The sequence below is a fragment of the Melospiza georgiana genome, chromosome 9 (genome assembly GCF_028018845.1).
Source record: "Melospiza georgiana isolate bMelGeo1 chromosome 9, bMelGeo1.pri, whole genome shotgun sequence".
NCBI lineage: Eukaryota > Metazoa > Chordata > Aves > Passeriformes > Passerellidae > Melospiza > Melospiza georgiana.
Genome location: NC_080438.1, coordinates 30,557,231 through 30,573,754, shown reverse-complemented (window position 1 = coordinate 30,573,754; position 16,524 = coordinate 30,557,231). Strand labels below are relative to the sequence as shown.

The following is a 16,524-nucleotide window of genomic DNA, read 5'->3' as shown; positions in this document are numbered from 1 at the left end:
ATTCTCTTTTCTCTTTTCCAAACAACAGCGAGCAGGAAAAAGGAACTTTTTGGTTGGATTGCTGAGGAGCCTGGCATTCTAAGTTCCCTAATTAAAGACAGGTCCTTTCTGGGACACACCATTCCAGCTGCTGGGAAAACTCAGCCCCAAGAAAAACGGCTCCAGAGCCGCTGAAGACGTCATGGCAGTGATTAAACAGCACTCGCCAAGAACATCCAGGACACATCCAGGTTCAAACTGGAAGATTCTGGGAAGCAGGAGGAGATGTCTCACCAAGAGAAAGCACAGGCAATGAAAAGGAGAAGGAAAAACCTCCTGGTTGCAGGGAATGCCACAAAAATGGTCGCAAGAAGGAAGAAGCCCAAGCTTCTGTCAGCATGGGGAATGAAAAGGAGAAGGGAAAACCTCCTGTCTGCAGGGAATGCCACAAAACCAAAGGGCAGCAGCATCCCAAGAAGGAAGAGGGCCCAGCTGGGAAGCAGAGGCTCCCAGCGAGGGGAGGATTCATTCCTGCAGTGTGACTGGGCTGGGCCAGAGGAGCAGCAGGGCCGGCAGTCCCTCAGTGCCATAGTAGCAGCGATGTTTCTGAGTCAACAGCCCCGAGGCTGAGCCCCGGGCCAGCTGCGGTAACCCGAGCAGGACCCTGAGCCGCAGAAATGTCACTGTCACTGCCGGGGGGCCCAGCTGGGCTATCTTTAGCCAGCCCCAGTTAATCACCTAAGCTCCCCACAGCGCAGTGGAAAGTGCCTGGGAGCTCCACGGGGTGATCCTGGTCTATTCTCAGTACCCGGGATGGGCTGAATCGCCCTCCGGAGGTGCTGCCACTCTCTGCTCGCTGCTCCCCTGTGCCCCAGGCACAGGAAGGGACCCCAGAGGTCACCTCCCACCCACGGAGGGGCCATCCCAGCCGAGCAGCAGCACCAGCAGCTGCGGGGCATTGCTGGACACCCCACAGCCCCCTGTCATCAGCCACCAGCAGCCTTCACCCCCAGCCTGCTGTCCCGCTATTCCCAGCCCTGCAGCAGCTGCCATGTGGGAATGCTGTGGGAAACGGTGCCCAAGGGCTCCCTGCACACCCACCATGGCCCTCCACGGCCCCAGGGCCAGGCCACCCTCCAGGCCTTGGAGGAGGAGGTGGGGTCTTTCCAACACAGCCTGCTTTGGCAAGTCTGCACCCACCATTCCCAGTCTTCCTTCTTGTCTTTCGTGAGTTTGGAAATAGATTCCAGAGGAAAACCTCAGTGACCTCTCACTGATGGGAAGAGTCTGAGCAGTCCACAGCTCCCATAATCTGCCCCACCCTTCTCAAAGATGCACCTTTTTCCTGTTGTCACCTTCCTAAGCACCACAATTTTCATGGGCGACTCACACTGACCTCACAGCTTTTCCAGCCTGACCCCTGTCCAATGATGTGGGCCTGGACACCTCCACCTCCTCCAGGCTGTCCCCATCTGGCTGCTCCCTCATTGAACTCCATCCCTCCTTCCCAGGCAGGCTGGGGGATGAAAACTGAGACCAAAAAAAATGCTGACTATTTTGGTCTTTCCTGTACCATTACCATTAGGCTGTTTCACCCATGGATCAACACTTTTTTCTGTATTTTCTTTCCCTGCTCCATCCCCCCACTGGGGTCCCCTCACCACTCACAGCTCCATCAGCCTCTGGTCAGCCCAACACATGCCAAAGTTTTCCATGCCTCCCTTGTTCCCAGCGTTTCTCACTCTTTGCCTGCTCCTTTCTTGCATTTTGATTCTCTGAGAAGCTCCTTGCTTCACCAAGCTGCCCTCCACTGGAATTCCTGATCTTCCTGCACAACAGGATGGTTTGCTCCCGAGCTTTTCTTCAAAAAGCAGCCATCACTTAAGACTGGTCTATAATTTTTAGGTGGCTGAAGTGGGATGAAATGAATCTTATGACAATGACATAGTCTTCAGAGCAAGTGGCAGTGGAAGGCCTGGGCAGCAAACAGAGGAGCTCGTGCAGAGCCCTGGTGCTGGCCAGTCCCAGTTTGATCCCAGTTTGATCCCAGTTCCTATAACCCACCCCGGGGTGAGCAGCAGGACCTCAGCCATGCTGTTTGGGAGCAGAAATGAAGCATTTCCAGGGAGCTGATCCCAGAGGTCACCCTGGAGCGGGAGCCCAGCCAGAGGGAGCCGGTTAGGGCAGAACTGGACAGACCTGCAGAGTCCTGACTGCACCCACCAGCACAGGCTGGGGTGGTGGATCACCACCCAGGTCATGAGAACCGGGTCACAGAGGCCACCAGCACGGGCCCACTGACTGACGGAGGAGCCAGGAGTGCCCAGCAATCAGTGCACAGCCCTGACTGCGGTTCCTGACCTGCAGAGCTGGGTTTGGCCAGGCCTGGTGGGAATGGTGCTTCCCACGGAGCCAGCCCTCCAGGGCCATCAGCCCTGGGGTGGGCAGCAGGGCAGTGCCAACAGCATCACCCCTCCTGCAGAGGAGGGTGGCATGGAAGAGGTAACAGGAGCTGGGAAAAGCACTGGGATAAGCCCAGCAGCTGGATCCAAAACCAGAGGCTCAGAACTGGTGAAGGGGTCACTGTAGGTTTTCAGGGAGATCCTGGATAGCCCCACAGACACCTTAAAAACAAACCGGAAAAGGCAGAGATGGGGCTACTCAAGTACTGCCTTTCCAAGATCCCAAATGTCGCTGGGAATGAAGGACCTGAGCTGCAATGGGCATTGCAGAAGATGTTTCACCAGGAATCATCATTCCCACACAATAAACAACACTAACAACCCCAACAGAGCATTGGGAACTCTCGGAAAGCAGCAGCTAATAAAAAGTCTTGCTCCTGCATTAAACCCAAAAAGCACTTTCATATCCATTTTGTGTGTTTTAATGTGTCCGGTTGTACGTCAGCCCTGCAAAGCTCAGCTTTGAAGATGCTACAGGGAGAGATGAAAGCTCCAGATTCCCAAAGCTCCACTGCACCTTTCTCATGACAATGAGCTGCAAAAACGAGGCGTGAACACCAAGAGCACCTAAAGGTGGCTGATAGAAGTTGATGAAGCTTCCCAGAGAGGTAATTTCTGATGTGGAGATAAGCCTAAAGGTTTAATCTGAAATGCTAACGAGGAAGGAAAACTGGAGACATTCTGAGGAAGGATTTCAGGAGATAGCATCTCCTGTAGGGTGGGATGGTTTTACCACAGGGCAATCCCGTTTCCCAGTGTCCTTCCCCCTGCAGGGAACAATGCAGCCGAGGTGCCACAAATCAGAGGGGTAAGTGACAGCGCTTTTATGGTGCCAAATGGAAGTAACAAAATGCAGGAAGCATCCTGTCAGATGTCACTTAGCAGAGCTATCACCGGGGAATCTGGGAAAGGGATTTGCCTGCATAGTAGGAATTCCTCGGTCCTCCGAGAGGGAGAAGCAGAAATGGCAAGAGAGGCTGAATCTAATCTTGGCCTGTTGAATGAATGAAAGATTCCTCAGTTCCAACTTTATCTCAGGGTTTGGCACATTATCCTTTCACTGACCACGTAGATTCCTCCTTGCCCCGGGGATTCTTGCCTTAATCACAAGACAGGAGGAGAAATAGGAAGCGAGAGAGGAATTCTCCTAGCCAGGCTCTAACAGTGAGTGCAGGAGGTGGACGGGGCACACCAGGGAGGGAGCTGCAAGGAGAACCCTGGGAATGATTTCCTAGGGAATGTAACACACTTTGAACGCATTGCTGAAGACACCGAGAATTTCCAAGGTCATGATGGATTTTTACATTAAGTGAAGCCCCATCACAGCTTTGCTCCCCACAGTCCTCAAAGGGCAGTGGGAAGGGCCCAGGGATCTGCAGGCTGGGATGGAGATGCCCATTGGTTTGGATGGGAGGGAAGCCTTGACTCAGCCCTAGAGCTGAGCCTGAGGATTTCAAATCCCAACCCCAATTTCCTGTGCCCACACTGTGCTTCTGTTTCTCCAACTAAACGAGGCCAGGCTGGGTCACAGCAAGCACATTTCACTGTGTGAGCAGAAGTGTTTTCTTCAAGCACACGTGAGTGCAGGAGTGTGAGAAAGCCCTGGAAAACTCAGGATATGATGATATCCTGACCTGGGTACCCACCTAGGATTTACCTGGGCACTGCATTATCTTATTTGCTGCATGTGGGAGAGCGCTGGGGAGCTCACACGTGCGGGGAAACCAACTTGGATCCTGGAAGCAACATCCTTGTGCTAACGAGGTGCTCCACCTAAGCTAATTAGCCCTGCCTTTCAACAGCCTTAATTAGGTGGGGCACCATCCTGGGCTGTTGTGGCTGGACGGCTTCCGGTTCTGGAGCTGGCTCAGCCTCAGCCTGGCCGAGGATCCCTGAGGATCCCTGAGGATTCCCGAGGATTCTTGAGGATTCTTGAGGATCCCTGAGGATTCCTGAGGATTCCTGAGGATCCCTGAGGATTCCCGAGGATCCCTGAGGATTCCCGAGGATTCCTGAGGATTCCTGAGGGTGCCTGAGGATTCCCGAGGATTCCTGAGGATTCCTGAGGATTCCCGAGGATCCCTGAGGATCCCTGAGGATTCCCGAGGATTCCTGAGGAATCCTGAGGATCCCTGAGGATCCCTAAGGATTCCCGAGGATTCCTGAGGAATCCTGAGGATCCCCGAGGATTCCCGAGGATTCCTGAGGGTCCCTGAGGAATCCCGAGGATTCCTAAGGATTCCTGAGGATTCCTGAGGATCCCCGAGGATTCCTAAGGATTCCTGAGGATTCCCGAGGATCCCTGAGGATTCCCGAGGATCCCTGAGGATTCCCGAGGATTCCCGAGGATCCCTGAGGGATCCCTGAGGATTCCTGAGGATTCCCGAGGATCCCTGAGGAATCCTGAGGATCCCTGAGGATTCCCAAGGATTCCTGAGGATTCCTACCCGGATCCAGCTGTGCTAGAGAGGGGCTCTGCTTGTGCCAGCCCCTCCCCGTCCCAAAGTCCTCCATCCTCACATCTGTGCACAAACACCTCCTGCACCCCTGCGGGCGCCCCAAAAGCTCCTCCTCTGAAACCTCGAGCTGACTTTCACAAGAGGCCCACGGCACGGAAGGAACTCCCCGGCCAGACCACACAGCAACGATCTGAGCTCAGCCAGAGGAAAAAACAAGCCCAGAGTCTGAGAGATGCACAGGATTGACTGTGCTCTGTGTCACCGTTTCACAAGAATTTGACAAACCACGGGCAGAAAGGTCCTCGCTTGGATCTGCCTCCAAATCCAGGTGCTGCTTTCATCCCCTGACCCATCTGCAGCCATTAAATCAGGTTTTAACCTGGACATAATGAAACTTCTGGTCTAAAGAGTCTGTCAAGAGTGAAAGTCCTTTGTGGTGAAATAAATGCTGGAGTAGGAAAAGGAGGAGGAACCTCAGGGAAGAATCCTGGAAGTTCAAAGCACAATCCTGGATCTACCTGAAAAGCTTCACTTGGCCACTGGCATTAGATGCAAAGACGAAGTTTATTAATAATCCTTAGCTCTTCATGGGGAAAATTATTCAGAAATGTTATAAACAAGGGGCAGAGCAAGGCTGCCCACGTCACCTGAACCACGTGGTACAGGCTACTGGTAAAATGTTAGACCTGCTTCAATCAGGTTCCTTGGCTCCTGGGAAGGTTAAAAGGTCACAATTTAACACTAAATTTGCCTGTATTTCCTCTCAATTTAATTTCCTGGTGTTTCTCAATATGAAAGTTAAGAATGTGGTTTCAGGAAGCATCCCAGCTATAATCCATAGGAATTCTTTATGACACACAGCACCCTTTGTGTCCCCATGCCTTGCCTGAGCCATGGAAAGACAGGACACAAGGTCACCCCTTACATTCTGAATGAGCATTTCCATGATATTAATTATTAAATATAACGAAATGGTGTTTTTTTCATGGCTAAATGTAATTACTTGAAAGCATTATCCTTTAGGATGGCAGCTTAAAAACCTGCTTCAGTTTGGAATTTTAATCTGTTTTCCTCCAATAGGTATTTTATGTACTCAAGGGGAAACGCCAACCCCGCCGATTCACCTCAGCTGAACTTTGTGCCCTTGGTTTGCCTCTCCCCGAAATGCCCGGGACTGTCATCCCCCAGCTGAAATCCAGGGATATCTGCAGGGAGCAGAGTCACCCAAGAATGCAGAATGTTGCAGAAAACGGCCTGTTTGGAGTGACTGGGCTGCCGTGAGTCAGCGCTATCGGCGGATCCGCGACTGCAGCGTGGGACACGGCGCGAGCCCGGGGAGCAGAACCAGCACACGGAGCCTGGACAGACTCAACTTCCTGATCCACAACCCCCCAGCTTTTAAAACATCAGGATATTTCACATGTCAGCTGGGTGGTGGCTCCCCAAAACACCCAGGTGTTGTCCACCCCCACACCACAACTCTGATTCTGGGGAGAGCCCCAAGGCCCAGACTCAAACTCCTCGGTGGCTGAAGCAGAGCTGAAACTTCCCCGTGCTAATCCTGGGTGTTCATCTCCCTCCTGCACAGCCCGTGACTCACTGGCCTTTCTGTCTCCCCAAGTGCACGTAGAACTTTTGGAATAATGTGCTGAAAATCACGGAGTGAGTCCCACGGGGAGCGGGGTGGGGAGGAAGAGGGAGATGGCAGGAGCCTACAGAGCAGCATCATTTGTTTTGACAGCTTTTAATGTTCCACATTAAACCCTGCACGTGCTCATCTCCACCTGGGAGCTGAGGCCAGCACACCCTGGCTGTTTAAGAGGTGTGTTTGGGACATGGCACCACATTTCCCCTGAAATTACCAGGGAAACAACATCAGATTCATTCCCTGGTTATCCATAATCAGAACTTGATATTATAGAACACCAGATATTAATTTATTTGTACATTTTTTCCTAGATCTGAACTATTTTAGCTAAATTCTGAGTCCTGTATGACAACATTCCTTAAACCTGGGGTCAGTCCTGACCCAAATCAGGTTTTTTACACCACAGAGATGCCTGGAAGGGACAGATGGGGACAAACGTGACCCAGCAATGACAGGCAGACTTGAAAGTGTAACCACTCCCCAAATGGCTGCAGCCAGCAGAGCTGAGCACAGCCTCTCACTCTCAAAAAACATTTGATTAAAGCCCTCAAAACACATTGATTTAAGCACTTCAATCTGAGTTCAAAGAAATCAAAATGTCAGCACTAAAAGCACCTCTTATTAACAATTCCAGTTCAAATATCAGATTGAATGGACATGGAAGTGGAAATGTTCCTCACTGAAGGTCAGCTATGGCTCAGCCTGCTGGGGATTATTCCAGGGCTTACTTTTCCTGCTCTGAGTTTTATACTCTGAGGCATTTTCCAGAATTTCTTACATTTGGCAGCATAAGAAGCACCTGGTGTCAGGCTTGGCCAAGGTGTCTGTGCTGTCACTCACACTGTCAGGAATTCTGCGCAGGGAATTCAGCACAATTACCAGAATTTTGGTGGATTTCAGCACGTGACTCCCCACTCTAGGCAATGTGCACCAGGAGCTGTTCTAGCAGCACTCAGAGCCACATTTGGAAGTGTGACAAAAGAGGGAGCAGCTGCTGCTGGAAAATGTGGTGTGAGCAGCACCTCTGCCTGGGTCCCTCCTTCCTGACCTAGAGAGGGTGAGGAGCAGCTTTTTGGCTTTTACCTGCACGGGATGATCCCACTGGAAGGGGGTGGAAAAACTGAAAAGTTCTGTGCAGTAGAGCTGAAACCCAGGAAGCTGCAATGCAAAATTAGAGAAATACCCTCCCCAAGGAGCTGGAATTCAGGTGGAGGCCCAGCAGCATTTGAGGAGGAGCCAGGTGGGGACCCTGTCCTATGAAGTCTAAACCAGAAACACTCCAGTTCAACTGGAAACTTCTCCTGGAGTTCTCTTCTTCAAGAGGATCTTTGGGAAGAAGAGGGAGGAAAGCATTTCACAGCTGTCAAATGGCAGCAAAGTCCATTTCCAACAAACCCTGCACTTGTGTGTGTTTATTCTTGGAATCCTCTTAGCAGGACCGGCCCCACGCTGTGCTCAGTGACAATCCCCACAGAACAGACGCTGTCCCACATCCTCCTGGGCTGTCCCAGGCCAGCACAAATGCTCCCAGCACGGATCCAAACGTCCTGTTCTCGAGTCAGCTACAGCAGGGACACGATTTTGGGTCACTTCTTGTAAAAGCTGTCCAGGGAATGAGGCGGGGAGGGAGGGAAGGGGCGCAGGAAAACAGGCTGGCTTTTCCACTTCCCAGAACTCTGCCCTGGCTTTTTCAGAGAACACAAAGATTGCTCTGATCAACTCCTGCTTTTGTCAGCCTCATATCTGGTATTTAAAGAAAAGGACACTGCTTGTAAAATGTGACATTTCAGAAGCATTTTGGTATGAAGTGCTAAGCCTGACAAACCTCCCTAAACACAGGCTTGAGGCACGAAAGGTCTGACTGGATTGGACCCACTGGGAATGGAAACATTGGGGTGGCTGGAATATGCTCCAGGGGCCCTGGCAAGCTGCAGCCAGAGCCTCTCTCCAAGTGCTTGGAACCTGCAGCCTTTGAGGTCCAGGGAAAGTCTGTTTCAGAAAGCTTTTGAAGAGTGTGAAGGTGTGGTGGAGGAGTTTAGCATGCACAGATGATTAATTTGCTCCTGGAAAGGGAGATTTCTGACAGCAGGATATTTATACTGGAATATCTACATTAAAATGCACAGTCCCTTTAAAATTCAATTTAACCATGGAGTTCCTTAGCACTGAATAATGATCTTGGATCCCAGCAAACCTTGGGTCAGATCCTGCTCCTGGCTCATGTTTGTCACCTCCAGAGGCACAGTCCTGATTACAAAATCAAAAGATATTAATTGTCAAATCAACACCCTGCAGGATTTTGGAGGGGTTTTTTTAAATTTTGAATTCCTAAAATGATTCTGAGCTCCAATGCACCGCAAAACCAATCAGTGCTACCTTTGGATGTGAGAACATTTCCCACAGGGAGAGGTGTATGTAAATAGTTTTTAAAGGCTACTGCTTAAAACATTTAAATGTTGGTAATCATACATATTTACAGTGAACTCAATGAACTTTGAATAAACTGACAGGTTTGATTAATAACCATAAATAATTAGCAGCTGTTTCCTTTCTGTCAAAAAAGGTATTGCAATTATAGCATCCTTAAGGCTGTCATTTACAGGCACTTCTTGGAGCAAATATTACAATGAAATGTTTCATTAACTCTTAGTGTAACATTCCTCCCCGCTTGCACAATGGTGGTTACATTAATTAGCACACCTTGCTTGGCTACAGAAATCATTTTTAGTTCATCAGGAGATGAAACTGGTGATAAAAGCAGAACATTTCTGGGTGATTTGAACATCGAAACGATCAATATGTTCTTTATTCAGTGTCACTGTTTGGCAACTGCTGAGCGTGAATCAGAATGGATGCAATTCCATATGGAATAGAGGGAAAAGTTCCAGAGCAACCCTTTGCTTCTTTTAATTCCACCTTGATTTTTTAAAGCTCTAAAAGTTTTAATCTTTGTAATTGTTATTTTGTAATTTTAGAGTTAAGTTTGGTGAGCAGACTGTCCCTGCAGAGGACAGCAAATTCCAATTCTGCCCTTCAGGAACAGTCCTTTCCCCTCTTTATGTTCCCCTCCAACCTGGAAACAACCCCTGCTCCCACCAAGACCAATAAATATAAAAAAAAAAATTGGGAATTCCTGCCTGACTGCAGACCAAAGGATTTGGCTGCTGAGAATCAGAACACAACGTTCCAAACGCTTTTTAAAACACAAGAAGAAAGCAACTTCCACTGGGAATCAGGTCCTGCAGGAGGACCGAGGTTTGGCCTTTGGGGCTGGCTGTGGGATTTGAGCAGTGCATTTCCCTGGGAATGTCTCCACAGGGATTCTGGATGCAGCTTCTCCCATGGAGCGTCCAGGACAGAATGCTCTGCACTGAGAAACTTCCCAGAGCTGTGGGGCCGAGCTGCTGCTGGGGGCTTTGGGGAGGCCACTGCAGCCCCCAGTGCCTGGAATGCTGTGACATGGAAGCAGAAAGGACTCAACCAGCGGGACAGTGTTCATCCCCCAGGCACGCACACACTGTGCCCTGCGACCTAAAAAAATAACCCGGCCTGCCAGAGCTTTGGTTTGGGTGGTTTTGTTTGGTTTGGGCTGTTTTTCCCTCTGATCCAGGACACAGCTCTCATTCTCATCTGGAACTGATTCAGGGTGCCGAGGAGTGCGCTGTCAAAACCTCCCCCAGCAGCCCTGATGCTTGTGTGCAGCAAACAAAGGAGACACAGATTTTATCAGCGCTGATATCAGCGATGGCAGAGCCCAATTGTCTCCGCAGGGCCCTTGCGCAATGCAGCGGGACGGGAGCTGGGAACGGGACCCGACCTGGCCCTAAAGAGCAGGGCAAATCAGGGACACAGCGGGACCGGACCGGGCCCTACAGAGCAGAGCAGGGACACAGCGGGACCGGACCGGGCCCTACAGAGCAGAGCAGGGACACAGCGGGACCGGACCGGGCCCTACAGAGCAGAGCAGGGACACAGCGGGACCGGACCTGGCCCTACAGAGCAGAGCAGGGACACAGCGGGACCGGACCGGGCCCTACAGAGCAGAGCAGGGACACAGCGGGACCCGACCGGGCCCTACAGAGCAGAGCAGGGACACAGCGGGACCGGACCTGGCCCTACAGAGCAGAGCAGGGACACAGCGGGACCGGACCTGGCCCTACAGAGCAGAGCAGGGACACAGTGAGACCTGGCCTGGCCCTACAGAGCAGAGCAGAGCAGGGACACAGCGGGACCTGACCTGGCTCCAAAGAGCAGAGCCAGCCAGGGACACAGCAGGACCGTGCCACCCCGAGGTCCCTCCCCTGCCACGGCACGGCTGCAGCTGCCCGGGTCACTCGGAACGAAGGCACCCATCAGATAAAGCCCTTTGATAGCGCGGCTGGATCGATGGTTTATCCTGGATCGATGGTTTATCCTACCTGAGCGTGGGCTCATCAGTGAAATGCCAACTGACCAAAACCCCAGAGGTTTGGCTCTGTGACCCCTCCAAAACACATCGCTGCTGCTGTTAGAGCAGCCCTGCTCCTGCCTGGCTGCCCGAGGATGCCATCTCCGTGTGTCCTCAGGGCTCAGCTCCCACTAATGCCTCAGCATTTAGCTTTTATGGGTTTTATATTTTTAGCTTTTTAAAACAAAATATTTTTCAGATCCTGTTCTGCTTTAGCACTCTAAAGCTCCATAGCCTGTCAGGTGCTGCTCTCCCACTTTATTCAGACAAAACCATTCCTCTCTAGGCCTGAAACTCAAGGACACCTCACTGTCTCAGGCCCTGAGAGGTCCCTGAGAGATCCACTGTAAACAACAGTGAATTGTGGGGAGCAAACTGAGAGCAAATGACTTCATTAGCTGAAGCTGTAAGTGGAGGATTAACCCTGATATATAAATGGACCAAACTTATAAAAGTGTGAAAAAGTGGTGACCATCGCCCAGCCCATCTTGGGTGTAGCCCTGAGAGGCTTTTGACAGCCCAAGGTGTGCCTGTCAAAGGCTTTCCATAAATACCTGCTTTTATTCTCTTAATTTCCTCTAGCCTCTGTTTGAGGAGCCGCTCCAAGGCACCAGCAGCCCCTCGGGAGCCTGTCCAGAGCCATTCCCGATGGGAAAAGGGAGCAGAGCTGCCTCCATCCCTGGGTATCTGTGAATGGCTGTCCCGGGCAGGCTGGGGAACGCTCAGGGAGTCCCGCACAGCACAGCCGGGCTGCAGGAGGCAGCTGGCCCCGGGGAGTGACAGGAGCGACAGGCTCCTGATGGCAGCAGCACGTGGAGCATCTTCATGTGACATCCACAGGTGGGGCGGAGGGGAAAACAGTTTTTATCCGTTGCTATGGAGTTATGATTAGCTTGTGTGTCTTCAGAGCCTGCCGAGGAGAAATGAAGGCTATTTTCTTATATAGATGTCATGAAATCAATCCTGGCAGAATTTCGGGAGTCAAAGGCTAAGCAGGTTTGCCCGAGTGCCTCCTGTCACTCGATACACAAATAAATCTAGCCAGGGGACCTGAAACAAGTGTCACTTGTCAGCCAGAGCCGGGCACAAAAATGACTTTTTAGTCTCGTTTGGAGCTGTTTATGCACACAGCAACACAACAAACGTGCGTTCAATAAAACACAGCAATTATCCTCACCCAAAATGAGCCTTAGAAAATGAAGCAAAAAACCACCCTTATTGCAAAGGGTGACTTCAGAAGAAACTTTTCCCTTATTCTCTCCAAATGCTAAAAGCAAACCTGATGTTCTTCTTTTAAAATGTGTCTGCCTCTAGCTCTTTGGCACAGGCTTGCTGCTGGGAGGGCCGGCAATCTATTTAATGACTGCATTGACGTCAATAGCATAACTGAAATACTTACTAAGATGCATGAGTCCAACTTTCGGGGGGTGTGTTCCAGCAGGCGGGCGCAACACGCGGAGCGGACTCCGGCAGGAATGAACTCCCCCCAGAGCCGGGGAGAGCCCCGGGACGGCCGGAGCTGCCCCAGCCCCGCTGGAAATCCGCCTTGAGACGCTCTTTTAACGTGAGGAGCGGCAAGAATCGCCTCAGCGCTCACCAGCACGCCTTTAGGCGCGTCATTAAGCTCATTATCTACCTGATTTCTCACACGGTTTTGGTTAGTTTCTGAATGATCTGCATCGTGCCTGCGCTGCATCCTTTAAAAATAATATCTGTAGGTGCTCACAAGCCTCCATTGTGCACGCAGGCTGTGACTCGGGGGCTCAGCTGCTCGGGAACTCGTGGTTCCTCCGCACCACTGTAAAAGCCCAAAGCACCACAGCCATTTGACTTTTACAGTGGCTCTCCAAATCAAAAGGTCAAATCTTGAGCCAAAATACCGGCAAAGAAACAGAATTTCAGAGTGAATCCACTGCTCCGTGTGTGCCCAGAGCCATTCTGCACGTGCCAGGCAGAGCAGGATGGAGCAGGAGCAGCAGCTCCGTGCTAATTGCTGGGGATCAGAGAGATTTGTAACCCAGAGCTCACTCGGATGCACTCACTCCCTAGCTCCTACGAGAACTCGGGGCTGTCAGCAGCACGAGCATTATCCAGCCTTTGTTTATGCTTTACACAAAGGTTTGTGCACGAGTCTGTGTACGTCCTACACCCACAGGAAAAATGAAAGAGTACGAGTTTGGAGGTCGTGTAAAGGCATGTGAGAGGAGCAGACAAACGTGCCGAGGTACAGGAAAGCAGAGCTAAGGCACAAGGAAGAAAAACACCGACCCTTCCCTCCCATCCCCAGAGAGGAATTTGAACAAAGCTTTAATCCCCTGAGCCCTGAAATGCTGCAGGTGACATATCCCAAAGGGCAGCACCTCACAAGCCTGGGGCTGCGGCAGATCAGCAATGTTGTGTCATTAATAGTGAGGAGAATGCCTATCATTAATTGTGAGAGCTGCCCATCATTAATTGTGAGGAGAATGCCTATCATTAATTGTGAGGAGAACTGTCATTAGTGAGTGCTGAGAGTATCCAAGGGCATCTTGAGAAGACTCTCCACAAACCCCTCGCAGTCAGGGGAAAAACTCAGTGCTGTTTGATCCACAGCTCTGTGCTTTGCTCCCGTCACCACTGATGACATTAAATGTGGCAGTGGATCAAACAGGAATGGGAAAACACTGCCCATCCCAGGACTGATGGTGTGGGAGCAAAACAGGTTGGGAAAAGTTTGTATCAAATTTGTGGAAGAATGAGAGGCTTGGACTGTGAAAGGAAATTCGATTCAGAGGGAATAAGGGTCACTGAGGGGAATAAACATGGAAGAAAGAACAAAAGCAAGCAGGGAAAGCCAGACCTGCTGCTGGTTAAAGGTGTTATTGGTTGAATCATTGGTAGGAACTGCAGACCTTCACTGGGGCAGGGGAGGGGAGAGCTGGGGGCAGAAGGGAAGGCTCTGATCGATTCCTGAGCCCAAGGTGGCACAAAGGTCACCAGCAGTAACTGCGGCAGAGGCCACGCTCAGCACAAACAAAGGGGGACAGGAGAAAGAAACCTCAGGAGAAAGAGCCCTCAGGGACACTGTGACACCGTGTCCCTCATTGTTCCTGTAACCCAGAGCTGGCTGAGCCCTGGCCCTGCACAGCTGCTGGGGATGCCACACACCACAGGAACCCACAGCACTCCCACCATCCTGCCCAGCTCGTTAAGGACTGATGGACTTTTGCTATGGCTTTGTATTTCCATGTTATGGTTTCTCAGTTAATTCATAAAAGTGATTTTGTGCGTTCCTGTGAGCTGCACTTATAACAAAATAACAGGAAAAATCTGCCAGATTTACTTCAGCTGATACCAAGGACAAAACACAGGATGTTCAATCCATATTGCCCTTCCTTCTCTGGCTGTGCTTGCAAGGTTAAGAAAGCTCTGAAATACACAGTGACACCAGCAGTGCCTTTCAGAGCCCTTTGTCCCAGGAAAAACCCGGCCAAAAGCTTTTCTGCTTAAAGAAAATGAAAGCAAAAAAAGAATTTCCTCATTTCACCACAGCTCATTCATTCCACCACGGGCCTGGGTCCTCAGTGATGCAACACCAGAAACAGATTTGGCTATTGTTGCTTGGAAAATCCTGGAATATTCCAGCTGGAGTAAATAGCTGGCGTGTATTCCTTGCAGTGCAAATGCTGGATGTAATTTGCCTCCCTCCAGGGTAATTTTATTAATGCAGCCCTGTTTGCTTTAAGGCCTGAGTTCTGTATTTCTCAGAACAGGATATAAATCACCCCGTTAATGACAAATCAAAGCAGACATCCACAAGATGCTCACAGTGATGTCAGCGCGTTGTGGCAAAGCCGTGAATCAACGGGTGACACTGGAGGGTTAAAATCAAATTCCCAGCTTCAACAAATCTCGTGAATCTAAACCCAGGCCATTCCAAACACAGTCTTTCATCTGCAGAGATGTGAAGCAGCCTGGTCCCAATCAAAACACGACTGCTTCCTTCTGCAAAACCTTCAGGAAAAACACTCTGCATCCTCTCAGCCGCTGGCACAGAACTGGAAGGGTTCTGCTAGGAAAACCTCTCCTTCAGTTCATCATTTCCAAAGCAGAACCATCCACGGGGGAAAAAAAGGTGCAAACACTGAAAAAGTTCCTTAAAAATCTCTGTTCTTGCTGAATTAAATGGAAACTTCCTTAGAAAGTCAAGGGTTGTGATTGTTTTTTGCTGCTTGGAAAGGAAGTCAGTGTGACAGTGGCTGTGAAGAGGCAGAGGAAGGCAATGACCTGAATTTAACCAAGAACCCAGGGTTTTCTACCAATAATGCCAATATTGGCTGGTTTATGTAGGAAATCACACAACTGCCTATTAATCTCAAAAATGCATCTCCTTCTTACCTACAAAGTGTCACAATTTACCACAGCTGCAATGATCCAACTCACTTATAAAAATTTTACTTGAAGATTTCACCTAAAAGCAGCTAAGATTCATGGTTAAAAACCTATTTACTTGAGGGGCCACAAGTCCAGCCTTTACAAGGTAACACAACACTTGCTCTACAGTTCTGTGTGTCAAACACTTCATTACTAAAGGAATTCTCATATATTCCCAGCATGAGAAGCTTGGATCAGCTAAAAAGTACCAAGTGTCCTACAGCTCTCATTGGAAATAGTGTAGAAAAATATGCCCAAAGTGTTAAAAAGTTGAGAGCAACTTTTTCCACGGAAAGTGTTAAGAAAACGAACCTAAAAATTCCTGGAAGGGCATTCTCTCCTCATTATTAGACTGTCTAACTTATATAAACAGATTCATTGAAGGCCTAGGAAATTTTCCATGGGTTTTTTTGTTTGTTTTTTTTTTTTCCACACAGGCACAAATTCAAAGCTTTGCTAGACCCAGCCTTAGATTAGGTGATGAGCTGCATTCCTGCTGGCTGTGACAGAAAGGGAAGGAGTCTGAAATTGTGTTGTCCAGTTTTGTTTTTGAATCAGAGGTTTCCATCTCCCATTAACAAGTTTGGAGGAACCTAACCTGGAAGTGTCCAGGACTCTGTGTGTCCCTTGAGAATAAATAACACACAGCAGGAGAGGAAATGATAGTTATCCAGGCTTCACATGCTGTGAAAATTAAGCTTTATTAGTCCCTCCAAGCATGTAATTATTGGAAGGGCTGAGATTAAACCTTACAAATGGGCACTGATCCAAATCTTATCTCCTTCTCTCCGGAGCAACCTTTGAATTAGTGCAAGTAGGGCCAGCTCTGATGCTGAGCAGGGTTCTACAGACCCTCAGCCTGGCTGAACCCAGGTGTCAAAGCAAATAAACCTGTCCTAGCTAATCAGCTTCTGCTGCTCACCCTTGTCCTTCCCCTGCCTGAGCAGCCCTCACGGTGCTGCCCACCCCACCTTGCCCTGGCACCTCCTTTCCCAGCAGGAAGGCAAGGGAGTCTCACCCAGGAAAGGTTTGAGTACACAGATCACATGGAGACAAACTGAAATAAACAGAATAAAAAAAAAGACCCAGCTGTGCCTGAGCCTGTTCAGGGCTCGT

General features: G+C 50.0%; 1 protein-coding gene across 3 annotated transcripts in view; it reads right to left on the bottom strand.

The window, feature by feature from the left end:
- The window catches only part of PDE4B (phosphodiesterase 4B), a 176,866-nt gene that overhangs the window by 37,847 nt on the left and 122,495 nt on the right, over window positions 1-16,524 (bottom strand). The gene's annotated exons all lie outside the window — the stretch shown is intronic.